The following is a 19599-nucleotide window of genomic DNA, read 5'->3' as shown; positions in this document are numbered from 1 at the left end:
AGGAGATAAAGGTACAAAAAGCCATACAAACGATCAATACATTCAGAAGTTGACTCTTTGAAAAAAATTTATAAGATATATAGGCCACTAGCTAAACTAATAAAGAAGAAAAGGCCGGGCGCGGTGGCTCAAGCCTGTAATCCCAGCACTTTGGGAGGCCGAGACGGGTGGATCGCGAGGTCAGGAGATCGAGACCAACCTAGCTAACACGGCGAAACCCCGTCTCTACTAAAAAATACAAAAAACTAGCCGGGCGAGTTGGCGGGCGCCTGTAGTCCCAGCTACTTGGGAGGCTGAGGCAGGAGAATGGTGTAAACCCGAGAGGCGGAGCTTGCAGTGAGCTGAGATCCGGCCACTGCACTCCAGCCTGGGCGACAGCGCGAGACTCCGTCTCAAAAAAAATAAATAAATAAATAAATAAATAAATAAATAAATAAAGAAGAAAAGAGAAGATCCAAATAAACACAATTAAAAATGACAAAAGGTATGTTATCACTGACTCCACAGAAATACAAATAACCATCAGAGATTACTATGAATATGTCTATGCACACAAACTAGAAAATCTAGAAGAAATGGATAAATTCCTGGACACATACATCCTCCCAAAACTGAACCAGGAAGAAACTGAATTGCTAAATAGACCCAAAACAAGCTCTGAAACAGAATCAGTAATGAATAGCCTACTGACTGAAAAAATCCCAGAACCATATGGATTCATGGGTGAATTCTACCAGATGTACAAAGAAGAGCTGGTACCATTCCTACTGAAGGCTTTCCAAAAAATTGAGGAGGAGAGACTCATCCCTAATTCATTCTATGAGGCCAGCATTGCCCTGATATCAAAACCTGGCAGGGACAAAACAATAAAAGAAAATTTCAGGCCAATATTCTTGATAAATATAGAGGCAAATATCCTTTAAAAAAACTAGTAAACTAAATACAGCAGCACATCAAAAAGTGAATCCACCATGATCAAGTAGGCTTTATCTCTGGGATTCAAGGTTGGTTCCACATATGCAAATCAATGAATATGATTAAGCACATAAACAGAACTAAAGACAAAAACCAAAAGATTATCTCAATAGATGCAAAAATGGCTTTCAATAAAATTCAACACCACTTCATGTTAAAAACTCTCAATAAACCAGGCATTAAAGGAACATACTTTAAAATAATAAGAACCATCTATGACAAACCAATAGCCAACATCATACTGAATGGGCAAAAGCTGGAAGTATTCCCCTTGAAAATTGGAAGACAACAAAGATGCCCACTCTCATTGCTCCTATCCAACATAGTATTTGAAGTCCTGGCCAGAGCAATCAAGCAAGAGAAAGAAATAAAAGGCATCCAAATAGGAAAAGAGCAAATCAAATTATCCCTGTTTACAAACAACATGCTTCTATATCTAAAAACCCTTATAGCTTTTGTCCAAAAGCTCCTTGACCTGATAATCAACTTCTGCAAAGTTTCAAGATACAAAATCAGTGTACAAAAATCAGTAGCATTCCTATACACTAACAGCACCCAAGCCAAGAACCAAATTAAGAACACAATCCCATTCACAATTGCCACACACAAAAAATAAAATACCTAGAAATGCATCTAACCATGGAGCTGAACAATCTCTACAATTAGAATTACAAAAATTGTTCAAAGAAATCAGAGATGACACAAACAAATGGAAAAACACCCCATGCTCATGGATAGGAAGAATCAATTTTGTTAAAATGGCCATACTGCCCAAAGCAATTTACAGATTCAATGCTATTCCTATAAAACTAGTGATGACATTCTTCACAGACCTAGGAAAAACTATTTTAAAATTTATGTAGAACCAAACAGGAGCCATAATAGCCAAGAGAATCCTTAGCAGAAAAGAGCAAAGTTGGAGGCGTCACATTACCCAACTTCAAACTACACTACAGAGCTACAGGAACCAAAATGTCATGGTACTGGTACAAAAACAGGCTCATAGACCAACAGAACAAAATAGAGAGCCCAGAAATAAAGCCACACATCTACAACCATCTGATCTTTGACAAAGCTGACAAAAACAAGCAATGGGGAAAGGAATCTCTTTTCAATAAATGGTGCTGAGATAACTGGCTAGCTATTTGCAGAAGATTGAAATTAGATCCTGTCCTTACACCATACACAAAAATCAATTCAAGATGTGTATATGATAGTTTCATGGAATATATGTGTGTGTATACATATATGTGTGTTTACACATACACATATTTCATGAAACTATGATACAATACTACATATGTACCTATGTATATACATACGTATACACATAGAAACACATTTATCAAATTGTATACTTTATTTTATTTATTACTTTTTTCTTTTTTTTTTTTTTTTTTTTTGAGATGGAGTCTCGCTCTGTCGCCCAGGCTGGAGTGCAGTGGCGCGATCTCGGCTCACTGCAAGCTCCGCCTCCCGGGTTCACGCCAGTGTCCTGCCTCACCCTCCCAAATAGCTGGGACTACAGGCATCCACCACCACACCCGGTTAATTTTTTGTATTTTTAGTAGAGACGAGGTTTCACCATGGTCTTGATCTTCTGACCTCATGATCCACCCACCTCTGACTCCCAAAATGCTGGGATTACAGGCGTGAGTCACCGTCTCCGGCCCAAATTGTATACTTCAAACATGTGCAATTTATTGTATGTTAACTAACCTCAATAAAGCTGTTAATAAAACGACTACCATTATAAAGATACATTGTACATCTATCCTAGTTTTGTTAAATGTTCCATTATATAGTTAGAAACCACATGAGTCACTGCATAGTGTATACTAACTATATATTCCTGTTTAATAGAACCATATATCACTCTGTGGTATGACTGTAGTATGGAAAACTGGTAGAATTCCTTTTAAACCCATACCGCCCTTCTTCCACAGTAGTGGAACTTTTAACATGGCATATGACGGCTGGGAATAAATAATACATTTCTCAGCCTCTCTTCAGTTTCAAGTGTGGTCATTTGACTAAGTTCTGCCCAATGGGTGTGAGTGTAAGTGAAGTGTATTACTTCTCCTTTTTTTCTTTAAAAATAGAAGATGTTCCATTTAACTTCTAACACTTTCTAACATACTCTGTACTGCTGTTTCAAAGGCTGATTGATGGCAAGAATTTTGGGACCATATTATAGAGCAAGAAGGTTGGAGGAACTTGGATTCTTATGCATCCTGGTGGAACAAAATTGCCTCCTTCATGTTTTTGAGAGAGAAAAAATATATATATTTTCATGTTGTCCATGGGACTGTGATTTTGTTTTTCTATTTTCCAGCCAATCCTAGATCCTGACAATTACAAAATTTCATATCTGTACAAGATTATGTCCTACAATAGATTCTAGAATATATGGTAATCAGAAGATTTTGGATAGCAAAGTTGGGAAAGGTGAGGATGTTTTTGTTGTATAAACAAAAAACCACACACACACACACACACACACACACACACACACACACAATTGTTCAAACTTTAGACTGTAGTCCCTTGGAAGGTAAACCATATCTTCAAGGACATAGCAAGAGGGGGAAATGTAGACTGTCTTAGTCTGTTTTGTGTCGCTTTAACAGAATGTTGGAGACTTCCAACACTGCATAATTAACTGTAAAAAAGATATTTTTTTCTTATAGTTCTGGAGACTGAGAACTCCAAGATTCAGGGGCCACATCTGTTGAGGGCCTTTTTGTTGCATCAGAACTTTGCAGAAGGCAACACACAGACAGAAAACATCTGAGAGAGAAGGCAAGATAGGATCAAACTAGCTTTTATACCAAATCCACTCTTGTGATAAGAAACCCACTTCTGAGATAACAACATGTGTCACATCTTAAATGTCCCACCTCCCAAGACTGTTGCATTGGAGATGAAGTTTTCAATACATGAATTTTAGGGGACACAGTCAAACCATAGCATAGGCAAAATTCAAAATGTTGGTGTTCATTGACTATTTCCTTTCACTTTTAGCAGAGCCCTATAAAAGACAGAGAAATTCGATTGAGAGCTAACTAGCCTGCAAGTAGAGATGGAGAATGGGCCTCTGGGCAAGAAAAAGTGCTCTCTGCCTGTGGCCTGCAATAGGAGTAGACTCGGAACCTGGCTATCAGGAGCCTTGCACAGTTATAAGAGCCAAATATTTTTTGTTCCCCAGACATAAGGTACGACAGATGATAGAATCAAAGCTAAAATGTATGCAGCTTGTACATTGATTTTCATCTTATCTACTGTTTGAGACAACTACTTGTTACAACAATAAAAAGTTGTTTGCATAAAATGTAAGAATGAGAAATAATCTTACAGATAGCACCCTAGGATTTCTTCATTATTTCTATTCAATCAAATAAAAATTAAAATTGAAAATTAAAATTAAAAAATAAATCAGTAATATTGTAGAGTAATTCATGTGGTTGTTTTCTATGTAACACTAACTTATTTAATATTTTATTCTCACTGAAGAGTTTGCTTTATTGATGCCTTGTGTTTGGAGCCCAGCAATATAAACTGTAACATTTCACAATACCTAAACTCTGATGGAATTATTAAAGTGTCATAACAAGTCAAGTAGAAAAATCATAGAGAGACTATTAACGATGTAATAGTTCTAGTTCATCTGGGAATGCTAATCCCACTGAAGTACAGAAGTTATGGTTATAATGATTAAGAACTTATAAGAAGAGAAATGAAAAATGTGAAATTCATATTAAAAGTATGATATAAAACAATTATAAATTGACAATGAGTCATGCAGTAAAATTTAAGCTAACTTTCCTAGGAAACTATTACCTTGTGAATCTGAACATTTATACCGATTTTTCTCACAGGGGCAGTACTCAACCTTCCCATTTTTATTAACCTTAGAAAAATGTGGTTGCTTCAGGATGGTGATACTGCTGTCAATGATCTTCCCAGATACCCTCTGATCGTTTTTGCCATTTTCAGGAACCTCTCTTCTCCCTTCCCTCTGTTTTTTCTCCCACAGCAGCACCTTCTTTCAGAAAACCTCTCATGTAACTGGAACATCTTTACCTATGTGCACAGAGAGCAGGAGTACAGGGAGTTTATGGCCACGATGGAGGCTCTTAGTCAATGACTGATCCGTGAGTCCAGATGAAAGCTCAGTGCCTCTGTACTGTATTGCAAAGGGACACTTCTGATGTGTCACATACACTTCAGAGGTCCCCTTGCCTGAGAGGCTGAAGGAACCCTCCATAGTCCTTGCTTGGCTACTTCCCCACTCTCTGTTCTTTTCCAACTCCCTACTTTGCTTGTTTCTCCAGGAGCACTTTCTCAATAAATCATTTGCACGAGAATTTGAGCTTCAGAGATTGCTTCTGGGGCACCTGACAAGACAAAAGGACTTATAAATGGACTTATTTTGTACAACAACAAAAAAAGTAACGTCTGGGAGTAGGGTTAGGCCAGTTACGTAAATTACAGTAATATTGCCAAGTTTAAATTATTAATTAAAGTGTAAGAACTAAAAGATTAGTAGAATTCATTAAAACACTTTTAGGAAAAAATGATTATAGGACTGAATAAAAAGAGTTGGCAGAACACTATATAGCACAGCCTGTAAGTGTATAGTCATTTCCATTGGAAAGTAATTAGATGTGCTGGACTATATGTTAGTAACTTATTCCTAAGTAAATTAATATTTTAGCATAGTTATGGCTATTAGTGCTGTATCCTGCAAAAGCAGTACATGATAATCAGGCATCTCTAAAGCAGGGTTTGTCAACCCTCACTCTGTGGACATCCTAGGCCAGACAATTCTGTGTTGTTGAGAGGTGTTGTGTACATCAAAGCATGCTTAACATCCTTGGTCTGTACCAACTAGACACCAGTAGCACCCTCTTCCCAGTCATGACTGTCAAAAATGTCTCCAGATCTCCCCAAATAATCCCAGAGGGAAAAAGTTACTGTCCAAAATCAAGTGATCTGCTTGCTCAAGGAGATTGGTAAACTCATTTATGATGCAGAATCTAAAATATTTACATATAATATGTATAAAATAAAAACATAAACTTAATATATTTGTTTTGATTTCTACTACCTTTTATATGTATAAATCATTCACTTTTTAGAAAATCACATTCTAAATGAAGACACAATAGTTTAATTTACTGGCTGACAAAACTGGATAGTCCTTTTGAGACATGCCAACATCAAAAAAACTAGTTCATACAGAAGTACAGAATTAATCACATAGAGATAATTGTGATTTTTTCAAATGGAACTTTTGTTGATATATATTTAAATTCTGGTTATAAAGATATAAATATTTGCCCAGACTTCTATGAACAGAATTCCTAACAAAATCTTTTCAGATAAAGATTATTATAAATCTGTTCTGCATACTTGTCTATACAGTATAGTATAGTGCATGTATGATTTCTTTTGTGAATAGGATGATCAGATTGATGAGATTTTTCAGGAGTAGTGAAGAGAAGGGAAAGTTACCAATGGCACAATTGGGCTAGAAAGTATTACAGTTGAGTTGACGTTGTTGTATCAATATCAACCCAAAGTGGGTAGGGCAGTAATAACCAGATCAGTGTATATGCAGCCTTGTCTCATTCAATGATTTATTAGTGACTTGAGTGGGGACCTAAAAAGAATGTCTTGTCAAGTTTCCAAATGACAAAGTTTAAAGAAATTTACATATATTATATAACAAAATAAAAAATTAAAAGTATGAGAAATATGTATTTTAACAAATATGCACTTAAAAAAATGAAAAGAAAGAGATAAATGGAGAAGTCAACGTATTAGCTTCAAAATCAAAGGCCCTGCTCCTCTTTCTATTTTCCTCCAGCAATGGCAGGATCCATTTGCACAACTCTGGTACTGCATCCAGTTAATCACTAGGTTTCCAAGCCCTGTTGGAAAGCACAGCAGGAATCCATGACCTCCACTGCACAGGAGGTGTCGCTGCCTGAGTCAAGGCCTCATTATTGCTGCCTGACTGTAATAGGTGCCTAACTCATCTTCTAGCCACACTCACTTTGAATTCACTCTAGCATGGCAGTCATAGTTCACTCTCAGAAACATGCATTGGACCATTTCTGCCTCTTGCTAAAAACCTAGATGTGGTTCTCTCCAGCCAGAAGATAATCCCACAGCAACTGCTCTCCTTCCTTCTCTAGGCCCTCCTGTCACTCTTGTTTCACACCTACTCTCCATTAATACCAAAGTCCTGATAGTGTTGACATACAAATCTCATGCTATTCCTTGCCTCCATTAATCCACTCAGGTAGCTCTTTTGATCTGCAATGCATTTCCCAAAAGTTTAGTCATGGGCCGAAGCCCTATTCATCTATCATGATTTAATTCAGGCATGATTTTCTCCAGAAAGCCTCCCCTCAATCCCAAAGTTAGACCAATATTTCAGCAGCATTCTGCACATAGTGTTCAGGGAAGAAAGATACACAGCCCTTTCTCTATTTTCCCTCTTCACTCTCTTACCCCATGCACGAGTCAGAGTGAAGGGCCAAGTTTATTTCATTCTTCATTATACTACTGGGTGAAGTTTTAAGTGTGATGAGGAGAGATGTTAACCTTTGGATTCTGTGTCAGGTTAACAGAGCTGCCGTGCAAAATACCACATATTGAGTGGCTTAAACACACACATTTATTTTCTCACAGTTCTGGAAGCTGGAAGTCCAAGATCAAGGTGTCAGCAGGTTTGGTTTCTTCTGAGGCCTCTCTTTCTGGCCTCAAGGATGGCCACCTTCTCACCATGTCCTCAAATGACCTCTCCTCTGTGCTCCTTCACCGAGAGTGTCTCTGTGCATTCCAAGTTTCCTCCTCCTATAATGACATTAGAATGGATTGAGGACACAATTCAGTCCATAACAAAGTCCAAATAAGATTCAACAACTTTTGAACTCTTTTTTTTTTTTTTTTTTTTTTTTTTTTCAGAAGGCTGAGGAGGTAAGGTTTGTCCTGGAACCTGCTCCCTCACAGGAAGTGCCTCCGCCATTTATCTTTCTCCACACTATCATAGCAAAAGGCAGGAGAGATGGTGAGTAGCCAGTGATCTGCTGCTGCCTCGAAGTTCCAAGCCATCTTTATGGCCAAGATGTTCCATCAGTCCTCTAACTCTTCTTCCCATATAAATGAAATGAGATTTTCACCAATTTGTCTCATCTCCAGCCTCTTGACCCAGTTAATATGATCCAAATTTATCCCTGTAAAATTGATAATGCCAACTGCCAATTCATTCAATGTTTACTTCAATAGTTCTGTTATGGTCTTACGACTATCCGCATTTTACAGACACAGAAACTGAGGTTTTGGAAGATTTACTTATTCAAGATGGCAATACTCATGAATGGAAGACCTGGGATTTGAAGTGCAACCCACTGAATCCCCAAATCTGGACTCTTTCTGACATGGCAGACTATTAGAAAGAGTACGGCATATGCTCTGGACACCCAGAAAGTCATTAGCCATTTCTTGTGAATTGACAATTACATCAATAGCTGCATAGCTTTTCCTAAATGTATTTGATTCTAAACAAAATAATGTTCTCATACTTTAGATAAAATAACCTTGGTTATAAATAAAATAATTCTGAAAATAACAGATTCTGGCATCTTGGCAGGTAAGCACACTAAGATAAAAAAAAATGGTCTCCAGAATAAATTGCTGTTAGAAATTTAATCTATATGCTTTAATTTTTTCTTTTGATACAACAAATATAGTGAATCAAAGTAATTTACTTACTTTCATTTCAATAAACAAAACTGAACAAAAAACAAAAGATAAAGTAAAGCATCTCTCGTTTCACATTTATCACAAAATCCCAGCATTTAAAATACAAATAATATTTAAAGAAGCCTTCTTCTCCTTCTTTTCCTCCATCTTCCCCTCCCATTCCTCCTTCTCCATCTCCTCTTGCAAATATCTTCTTAAAGTAAGGAATAGTGTCACTGAATCAGATCTTTACACCAAGTGGGGCACCAAGTCCATTCTGTATTTTATTTTCTCTGAAAAATACTATAAAATCTGGTTCCCCACAGCTATCCTACAACAAGGAGGAGAATGCAAACTATACATTTGCAAAATTCTGTAATATTTAAATTGTGATGCTGTGAACACCATTGTTTCATCTTGGACAGCTGGTTTTCTCCTTTCTTTTGAATTCAAAAGCTGTAGTAATACTCAAACATACTACTTATTTGATTCAGACAACTTAAGAACTACAAGATTCTGTATCAAAATTATCTTCTTTATTAGTACTATATGATAATAGCACAAACACATCTTGAAAGTATGAGAAAATATGTGACATGGATTCGTGATAATGACATAAAAAACACCAATGCAGCATTCACATCAACAAGCAAATGGAACAGAAATCCTGTGTTTTTGTATCAGGCCTCATGCAATTATGAAACACCATTTCTTAAAGTTAAATGCATGTATAATAATAACAATAACAATTTTACATAAATGTGTGCATACATCTTGGAAAAATATATTGTCAGAATATAATTTTTTTTCTGGAACACCACTAATATTTTCTTGTGAAAAGCTGTGTTGTCGACTTGCAGAGTGCAATAGTTTGGATATTTGACCCCTCCAAATCTCATTTTGAAACTGATCCCCAGTGTTGGAGGTAGGACCTACAGGGAGATTCTTGGGCTAGGAGAGTGGATCCCTCATGAATAGATTAATTCTCTCCTTTGGTGAGAGGTGAATGAGTTCTCACTCTCTTGGTTCCTGTGACAGCTGGTTGTTAAAACACAGCCTGGCACTTCCGCTCACTCTCTCTTGCTTCGTCTCTCACACTGTGATCTGTGCACACACCAACTTCCTTTCCTCTTCTGCCATGAATGGAAGCAGTCTGAGGCCTCTCGAGGTACAAATGCTGCTGTCATGCTTCTTGTACAGCTTGCAGAACTGTGAGCCAAATAAACTTCTTTAAAAAAAAGAAAAAGTTATCTATGCCTCAGGTATTTCTTTATTATTTATTGATTGACTGATAATAGAGTCTCACTTTGTCGCCCAGGCTGGAGTGCAGTGGTTCACTCTTGGCTCACTGCGACCACCAATTCCCTGCAATCTCCACCTTCTGGGTTCAAGCAATTCTTATGCCTCAGCCTCCCAGATAGCTAATATTACAGGCGTGTACCAGCATACCTGGCTAACTTTTGTATTTCTAATAGAAATGGGGTTTACCATGTTGGTCAGACTGGTCTTGAACACGCCATCTCAGGGGATCCACCCACCTCGGCCTTGCAAAGTGCTGGGATTACAGGCGCAAGCCACTGTGCCCAGCCAGGTATTCCTTTATAGCAACACAAATGGACTAAAACACAGAGTAATCTTCTATAATAATAGTTCAGTTTTCTTAAATCCTGCTGACTTCCTAACAGGAGAAACTGTCAAAGAGTTTAAGATTATTTTTACAAATGAAAGACATATAGAAAAATGTTTCAAGCAAATAAGAGTACGGAATTTGGATCGGTAATGAATTTATTACCATAAGCTTTCATTCACAGGTGCTCATTCTTTGTCTTTCTGTCTCTCTCACTTACACACATAAACACACAGTTACACACATATTCAGATCCTCTAGTTCAGATCTTACTAAGACAGACAGCAGCTTCAGCCACAATGGTGGTTTGTTCGAATGTTCCATGGGTAAGTCCATTCTCCAGATCTTCTTAGAGAGAAGAAAGCCAGCTCAAGTCTTCAGTAATAAGCCTAATGCACCAAACATGGTGTCCATCTTGGAGTGGAGATCCATTTTCTCCAGGCCAGTTTTCTTTCTAATATAGATTCATTTGGCCTTCTGAATTCTTCATTCTAACTAGATTATACTTACCTACAAATAAACAAGTGCAAATTAAAGTTCTCAACAACCATTATAAATTATTTTTCTCTCCTTTCACTCTCTTTGTGGTTTAACTTAGGACATGAGTTTTCTGTTTCTGGATCAACTATGATTTCAGCACACGCTGTTGTGTCATTTACTAATGACTGGTCAAGCTTGCTCTTACAGTTTGCCACAGTGTTACAATAGTTACTGCTACTTTTTTTCTTTTACTCAATGGAGACTGCCTTTAGATCTGAGATTTTCTCAAAGTGGAATTTTATGGACAAGGGACAAAAGCTCTTGAGGCTAACTTTATCCCATGGGAGAAAAAAGGAGATATAAAGTAGAAAACTTACCAAAATTTTACTTAAAATTCTAGACTTTTATGCTACTGAGTTTAAGAACATGGGAAATATATCTTGTGTTTGAATGAATTAAAACCTGAACCATTCCAAATTGTTTTGAGCCAAGCTTTCACAATGTTAATTTATTTAAGCTGTTCAGACCTCATCTCAGATCACATTCATCATAATAATGGTAACACTTTTAGATCTAGGACACAATTTGTCATTTAAAAGAAATGCATGGAATGCTATATTTAAGATACCTTATTTTAAAAGTACAACAAATCTCTAAAGCAAATATCCTTTGCCCTCAAGCTCCATTCGTTAATTCTCCATTAAAATGCATCCTTTTCTCACTTACTGTTCTAATGAGCATACCCACCCACTTACCATGAAATCATTATTAAATATTGATCAGAACCCTAGCTTCATCCAAAGGTATAGTACGTAGTTAATCATAGCTTCAAAGAGAAGCTTTTGTATTTTAAACACATTTTGAAACTTTCTAAGGCAAATCATGTCAAGAGTAGGCCTTAGATTTTAAACTATGCCATTAGCAAAAGGAGGCATCTTTAAGCCTGATTTGTATCAACAAACAAAAATGGGACCATGCCAAGAATGGATAAAATTAACACAGTAATGAAAATGATCTCCTTTAAATAAAATTAAAAACATTTGAGATTAAAATTACCATATCCTTTTTTCTAGCTCCTCTTTTTAAAAATCTCTTTCCGTATGTGACCTTCCATACCTATCAATTACTGAATAAGTCATTCTTTTGTTGACCTGATTATAAAATCCTTTGCCTTCATTAAAAGAATAAAATAATTCCAAGAACCATTTGCCTGGACTCTAGGGGATCAGAAAAGGCCACCCCAAAATACGCCACTTTGGCATAAGAATTATTTTGAGTTGAAGACAAGTAAGAAACACCAGAGGCACAATAAAAACTCTCTGCCCTCCCTTATCTGGCCAAAAGCAGGACATAAATTCCATTTGTAAAGGTGTCTCCCTCTCCTATAACAAGAAGGGGAGGATAACTCTTAGACTTTTCATCACCAGAGATGACTCAAGACTCTTACCAACCCACAAATGGCACCAGAGGAAGCTGCATGACCAACCTTATTAAACGACCCTTGTTCTCCCACTAGTTGCTCCATATATTTGCCTTTCCCACCCTAAGAAGCCTAAATCCCTTTTCCTTGTTTTGTTACTTCTCTGCAATGTATTCTTTGTTATAATGCTATAGAAGCCTCAAGTTCTAACCACCCCTTTGAGTTACACGTCAGTGAAATTCTCCCACCTATATATATGCTGTAGGTGTTAATAAATTTTGTTTCTCTCTTTGTCTGTTTAATCTGCCTTTTGTTCGTTTAATTTATAGGGCCCCAGTCACAGAACCTAGGAGGGTAGAGAAACAGTTTTTTGTTTTCTCCTTTATAACTTCAAATAAATCTTGCTAACTGGGACAGAGAGAGGAAATAAAATAGCATGTAAGGGTTGTATACAAGTTTTCTTTATTAGTTACCATTCTCCCTCACGCCATATGAACAAGCAAAAGAGCAGGGTAAAGGGCATAACAATTTGAAAAATTATTTCTTCTTTTCATTGTTTATCATGCTTCCTACCACACACAAATACAATAAATAAAAGGACTATTTAGAAGATCCTCTAAAATCGAACTTTCTGTTCTGTCCTCCAGGGCCATGAAGAAAATATTCTTGAATACAAACTGGTAGGAAAAAAACTTTTACACCAATAGAAATCCATGCACTGTTCATAGAGCATCCATTTTCCTTATCTGATGTTGAATCTGAGGAGGTATTTTGCAACTCTGTAAATCTTAAGTAACTGATAGCAAAATTTTTATCTCAAGTTATGCAGATTCTGGTCTGTCTGATAGAAGTTTGTCTTCCCTTCCTCCCTGTGGAAAAACCAATTTTACGTCCATTTGCAAATTCACTGCAGTATTTCTGATCTGTAAATGTGACTGTAGTTTTGAGTCGCTTTTGAACCAGTTTTAACATTTGCCTGGCTTCATCAATGAATGAGTTAAATAACAGTTTAACACATATTCGTTTTTATACTGTACTGGAGTCAGGATTTTTCCTCTTATTTGAAAATTCCATTTTACCATACCTCAATATGCCTTTACCCTGCTCAAACCCATTAGCTGGTATCTCAGGGTACTGTCAATTCAGTATTAAATGTCCTCTGTAATCCTAGTACCTCTTCCACCAGTCTTTGCTCAGTTAACATGGAACTGATGACAATCGTTTTAAAGGCTCCACGCTGATTCACAGCTTTATGCCTTTGTATATGCCGACCTTATGTTTGAAATGCCCTCTCTTCCCTTCTTTTCTGCCCAAGAAATTTTACATACATCTTTTACAACTCTGATTTTACATTATCTCTTCCAGGAAGCATTTCTTGATTCCTGCTTCTGCTGCCACCCCACCCACATCCACAGGACACATTTAAGGAGCTGTTAAAGAAAATCAGAGCCAGACAGAAATTAAAGTGTTGAAAATAAATTATACATTTAGAAAACTATGGTAGTAGAGAAAAAGAGACTCCAGTATGGAACCTAGCTTAGTTCCAAATACAGCATGAACAAGTAGGGATTTATAGCCAAGAAGCAGGGTCACTGGATAGAAAATTACTAAGGGGTGAGGGGAGGATTCTGGCTAAACGACCTGACAGGATTCTAGCTGAAGGCAGGCCAATATATTCAAACACCAAGGCTGAAGAATTTGGAATTTGATCAGATATTAACGGTGATCAGATATTGAGGGTAGGGATTCCTGCTAAATGGACTTAGTGGGATTTTGGCTAAGACTGGATGATACAAAGAAACATGCAGAAATCTAAAGATTGGGACGTAGTTGAGAAGGGGGCTCAAAGGATCCTGACCAAAGTTAGGTTAAAGAGAGAGTTGTTTTCAGAACTGCAGTTCATTCTAGACAGCAAAGGGATGGAGAGGATGGGAGATGCTGGGAGATGAGGCTGAAAAGTAATAGGAACTGCAATTATTGACTATAGCATGTCCAGGTGCATAAAAGTGAGAGTTCCACTCAACTCCAAGTAGGTCAGGGAACAACTGGAATATTCTCTTTGTTTTGTTTTGTTTTGTTTTGTTTGAGATGGAGTCTCACTCTGTCGCCCAGGCTGGAGTGCAGTGGTGCAATCTCGGCTCACTGCAACCTTCACCTCCCAGGTTCAAGCCATTCTCCTGCCTCAGCCTCCCGAGTAGCTGGAATTACAGGCGCCCGCCACCATGACCAGCTAACTTTTGTATTTTTAGTAGAGACGGAGTTTCACCAGTTGGCCAGGCTGGTCTTGAACTCCTGACCTCGTGATCCACCTGCCTCGGCCTCCCAAAGTGCTGTAATTACAGGCGTGAGCCAGTGCGCCCGGCCTGGAATATTCTTTTCTCCACTGGACACACACTTCAAATTACATTAAAAAGAAAAAAAAAAAGAAACAGAAAACTCTTCCAGTAGCAATAGAATAATGATGAATTAAAAAAAATAATAATAATAATAAAAAAACATGCCATAAGAAAAATTAGGGAGATTTCTCTCGGAAAAGAACTCAGAAAGGAGGGAGGCAGTGCGGACTCTGGCTTCAAACCTCAATTCCACTCCTCACTGATGGACAATATTGGACATTGGTGATATTGGCAATTTCTTTTCTTTTCTTTCCTTTTTTTTTTTTTTTTTGAGCAGAGTTTCACTCTTGTTGCCCAAGTGCCCAAGCTACAGTGCAATGGCACGATCTCTGCTCACTGCAACCTCCGCCTCCCAGGTTCAAGTGATTCTCCAGCCTCAGCCTCCGGAGTAGCTGGGATTACAGGCGTACACCACCATGTCCAGCTAATTTTTTTGTTTTGTATTTTTAGTAGAAATAGGGTTTCACCATATTAGCCAGGCTGGTTTTGAACTCCTGACCTCAGGTGATCTGCCTGCCTCGGGCTCCCAAACTGAATATTGGCAATTTCTTATGCCTCCATGTCCTCATCCATAGAATAGGAGTAGTAATAATGTTTACTTCATATATTGTTGTGAAGGTTAAATAAACACATATAAAAGCTTTAATAATGCCATCATTTTAAATTGCTCAATTAATATTAGCTATATTATCTTAACTAGAGTCAAACACTTTGAGAATTGTCAGAAGGATAAGTTAAATTTAGTCTTGGATGGAGCCTTTAAAATAGAATCCACAGGAGAAATTTCAGGAGAAAGATTGGAGTTCTGAGGGGTGCCTTTGAGGGGCATAGTGTATTTCCTATTTCCTGTGATTTTTAAGTCAAGACTGGCTAGTCACATGGTAAAGAAGTTAGGTGAGAGTGGATGAGCTAAATTTGAAATACCTTTCAATTTTGGATTTCTACATTCTACTTCAAGGCAACTGCTATCAACCAATACGCTTTACTTCTCACATGTCTTATATACCAATGAATGTACCCCCATCCTCACCTAAACCGAGGGTCCTCGACGATGAGATCACTGTCAGATTCATTACTATTTATCTTTTTATTTCCAGCATTTTAGCACTTTACACATGGTAGGGGCTCAATACTCTGTGTTTAAATAATTAAATATACACTTGTACCAATGGGCAGGTTGTTTTCCAGGAAATCATGCAGCCTACCTGTCCTTGCCAGTAAAATCCTCTATCGGGTGTCCCTGAAGGAATCATGAGGCATATATTATGCCATTCAATTCTTTCACTAGTGAGTTGCTACTAGTAGTCAGATAGATTTTACAGAGTGATTCTATAAAAGTTAATTCAGAAAGGTAGATGCTCAATACAACCACTGGTGAATCCCAGCCTACTTAAACTCCAGATTCTCAGGGTCTAGTTTCTCAGTTAGAACCCTGATCAAATATTAGAGAGGCAATCAGTCAACATTATTGAATGCTAGGAGCTAAAATCAGAAAAAAAAAAAAAAACAAAGAAAAAAATCTCTAGTTGTTTTACACTAAAATGCAGAAAGTGAGAAATAAACATTACTTCTCTTCCTTAGAAAAATAGATGTTTCCTAATATTGTGAGCTAAAATTATCCAAACCAAACTTGGTGAAATCCGAACAAGCAAGACAGATTAAGGGTTTTGGATAGAAAGGAGAAAGAAGACCATTAGAGAAACAAGTGGGTCATCTGCATCGAGGTGGTGGTGCTAGGGAGTCCAAAAATATGCAATAGGCAGATGGTTTAGCGAGATGGCAGGATGTATAGTGAGTGGAGTCTAGCCACCTGCAAAAATTATGCAAAGTTACAACTAAGAACCAAAGTTTCACTTTACTACAGCTTCAAGACTACTAGTCACTCAGTAAAGAGTTTTTATAAAGTAAAGTGGATGCACTCACTTCCTTCATTATCCACAATATAAATCTCATAGTTTTGTAATTTTCACCCTCAGGCTAGAAAGATGTTAAGAGGAGGATGGCAGTAAAGTTAGTAGCAGAGTCTGCAGAACAGAAGAGGAAGGAAGGAAGGAAGGAAAGAAGGAAGGAAAGAAGGAAAGAAAGAATGGGAGGCATTCAACACACAATGCTCATACTCACTAAAAGCCTGGCCTGATTATGTATTGGATTCTGGACATTCATTCAACACGTGTTGAATACACTCCATTACACTCATACAAATTGTATTTTGTTAAGTTTCTTCCATGTGTCAGGTGCTGCAGGTTAAGATGACTACACAAAGTACCATGACCTCATCAAGTTTACTATCTAGTGGGGACAGGGAACAAGTTAGGGTGTGGAATTTAGCTCCCACTAATATCCATCTACTTATTTTATAGCCATCTAGTAGTCATGAAGTAATGTCTTTGAACCAACAGATCAACCTTAAGTCATTACTAAAGTCAATCTGGCTCCTCCCTGTAAATTATCGATTCTTTAAAATTCACTAAACTCTAGCTAGATCATCAGACTGAAATGATGTTTGAAACTTTCTGAAGCTTTACTGAAATTTTTTTAGGTTTCTCCCAGAGGCTGTAAGAACAGTAGTAAAATTATAAGTAGTGTTTTACAATCTGTAACTAAATACAGACTGTAACAATGATTAATTTTTTTAATATTCTTAGTGTTTCAGGACTATTATATTAATAAGGCCATCATGCATCACTGTTGTATTCCAACAGAACTATTAGTCTCCTTACTATGTTAGTGTAATTACAGCCTAATGGTTTACAACATTATAAAAGCGCTAAATATTTTACTAAACTGAGTATAGTATATAAAAATTAATTTGAAAGGTTCCAGTCTTAAAGCAATAGAATCAATGATGAAAAAAAGGTTTTCTCATTTTGTATAAGAAAACAAAGGCATCGAAGGGGAATGCTTAAAAAATAATCTGAATTGTAATGAAAATATAGGTAATTAAAATAGAAATCTAAATGACACCTTATTGTATCTTGATTCCATCATATAAAGCAATTATTTTTGTTAATGAGGGGAGAGAACAATGTTTCTAAGAAGGTACAATTTAGAACCTTTTTCCTTTTGTGTGGATTTGACAACTTATTTGTGAGAGATGAGAGAAAACATCCATGTAATAATGATAAGATTAACCATACAATATGTACTTCACAGATAGACCAGAAGATTGGTGAACTTTTAATGATAATTTTACGGACTTTAATGTCAAATACTTAAATAAGAAATCTCTCAGCATGGCGAAACATAAGTATTCAGTAAATATGGGTTCATCAATTGGATGGTATTTGTGAGAAGAGAAATTAGGGAGAAAAAGTTCTGCCTGTTAAATAAGGTTAACAACAAGTTGCCATAATAATAAACATCCTATTTTTTAATATAACATTTAACACGGCAGAACTATAATTAATGCTTCTTTCACTTACTCAATTTCATTTAGTTGCCCTGAAGGATTCTCCACATTTTTATCAATTCTTTAAAACACTGAGATAGAAAGCTTTCTTTTTCTCTTACAAGAAGATTTTATCCTTAACATTAGTTTTGCTACTACACAGCCTAACCTCATTCAAAATCTGGTTCTCATTTATTTTGTGTGATTTACCCAAGTCAGTTATATATATTAATTTGCAAATATGCCGCCTGTATGGTTTAGGAGGTTTCAAATCATAATCCACCTTTAATTATTTACTTCAAGGGGATATTTTTATTAATGTTTCTGTGATTTCAAAATAGCTCCCGTAGTATGGGTGGATACCAGAAATTACTGACTGTGATTGCCTTTTATACACCTAATTCAATTGCTAAAGCCCTCTGCAGTGGTTCTTTAGCTCTGTGGGCAGTGTATTCTTTGCAGCATTAGCAAGAAGTTAATGCTTATTCCCCAAAGAGCAGTTTCAAACAGAGTGTAGAAGGTGGTCACCAGGGATCAGGGGTGGGAAAAATAGGAAATGTTGGTCAACGTGTACAGGATTACAGTTAAGGTTAATAAAGTTCTGGAAACCTAATCTACAGCATAGCAACTATAGTTAGCATTAACATATTGTACATTTGAAACTTGCTAAGAGTTGATCTTAAGTATATTCACCACACACACAAAAAGTAACTGTGAGGTGATAGATAGGTTAATTAGCTTGATTGTGGTAATCATTTTACAATGTATACGTGCATTGAAACATCATATTATATACTTTGAATATATTCATTGTTTTGTCATTAAAACCTTAACAAAGCTGAAAATAAATTAATGAATTTTTTTGAAAAGCAGTTTCACTTCTCCAACATGGAGGTGGGAGGAAAATTCCAGAACATTCAGCTCCAAATTAGGCTGTATCCTAGGCCCTTGGAGAAAGGGCCACTGAACCCTTTTAGAAATTGACACTGAAGAGCTTGTGCGAACCACTTTGACCAACTATAAAAATTCCTTCTTGGGATAGCAGATTGAAGCAGAGTATTTCTCATTTTCTTTCAAATCCAGTAAGAAAAAGATTAAACAGTTTGCAGTCTCTACTGGAGAAACAATGTTATGTGGTAAGAAATATAATGGCTAGTGAACCATTGGCCATTATTTTTTGAGCTTTCATCCTAGCCACCGCTTCTGCTAACTAGCTGCAAAGCACTAGTCCCTTCACCTTGCTGAGTTACATGCTCAAATAGAGTTTAGGTGGAGCACTCACTTCGATGCAGCACTACCTCCATCTAACACATAGAGAGTATGAAAAGATGACTTGTAGCTAAGATCTAATTAAGCTTTTGACTATAATTGTCCATTTTCATGATTTTCACTGGAAACCAGCAAACCAAAACTTGCCATTATACTTATTGTATATTTTATTCTTTCTCATTGTTAAAGCTCGGGGTGAATTAAAATGTTAATTTCAAGGAAAATAATTTAATAATCTGAGATTTTGTTGAATTTTCTTGTTCTTTTTTTTTTTTTTTTTTTTTTTTTT

Source organism: Rhinopithecus bieti, unplaced genomic scaffold (genome assembly GCF_001698545.2).
Source record: "Rhinopithecus bieti isolate Rb0 unplaced genomic scaffold, ASM169854v2 scaffold_11919, whole genome shotgun sequence".
NCBI classification, from domain to species: Eukaryota; Metazoa; Chordata; class Mammalia; order Primates; family Cercopithecidae; genus Rhinopithecus; species Rhinopithecus bieti.
Note: the sequence above shows the minus strand (reverse complement) of the source record.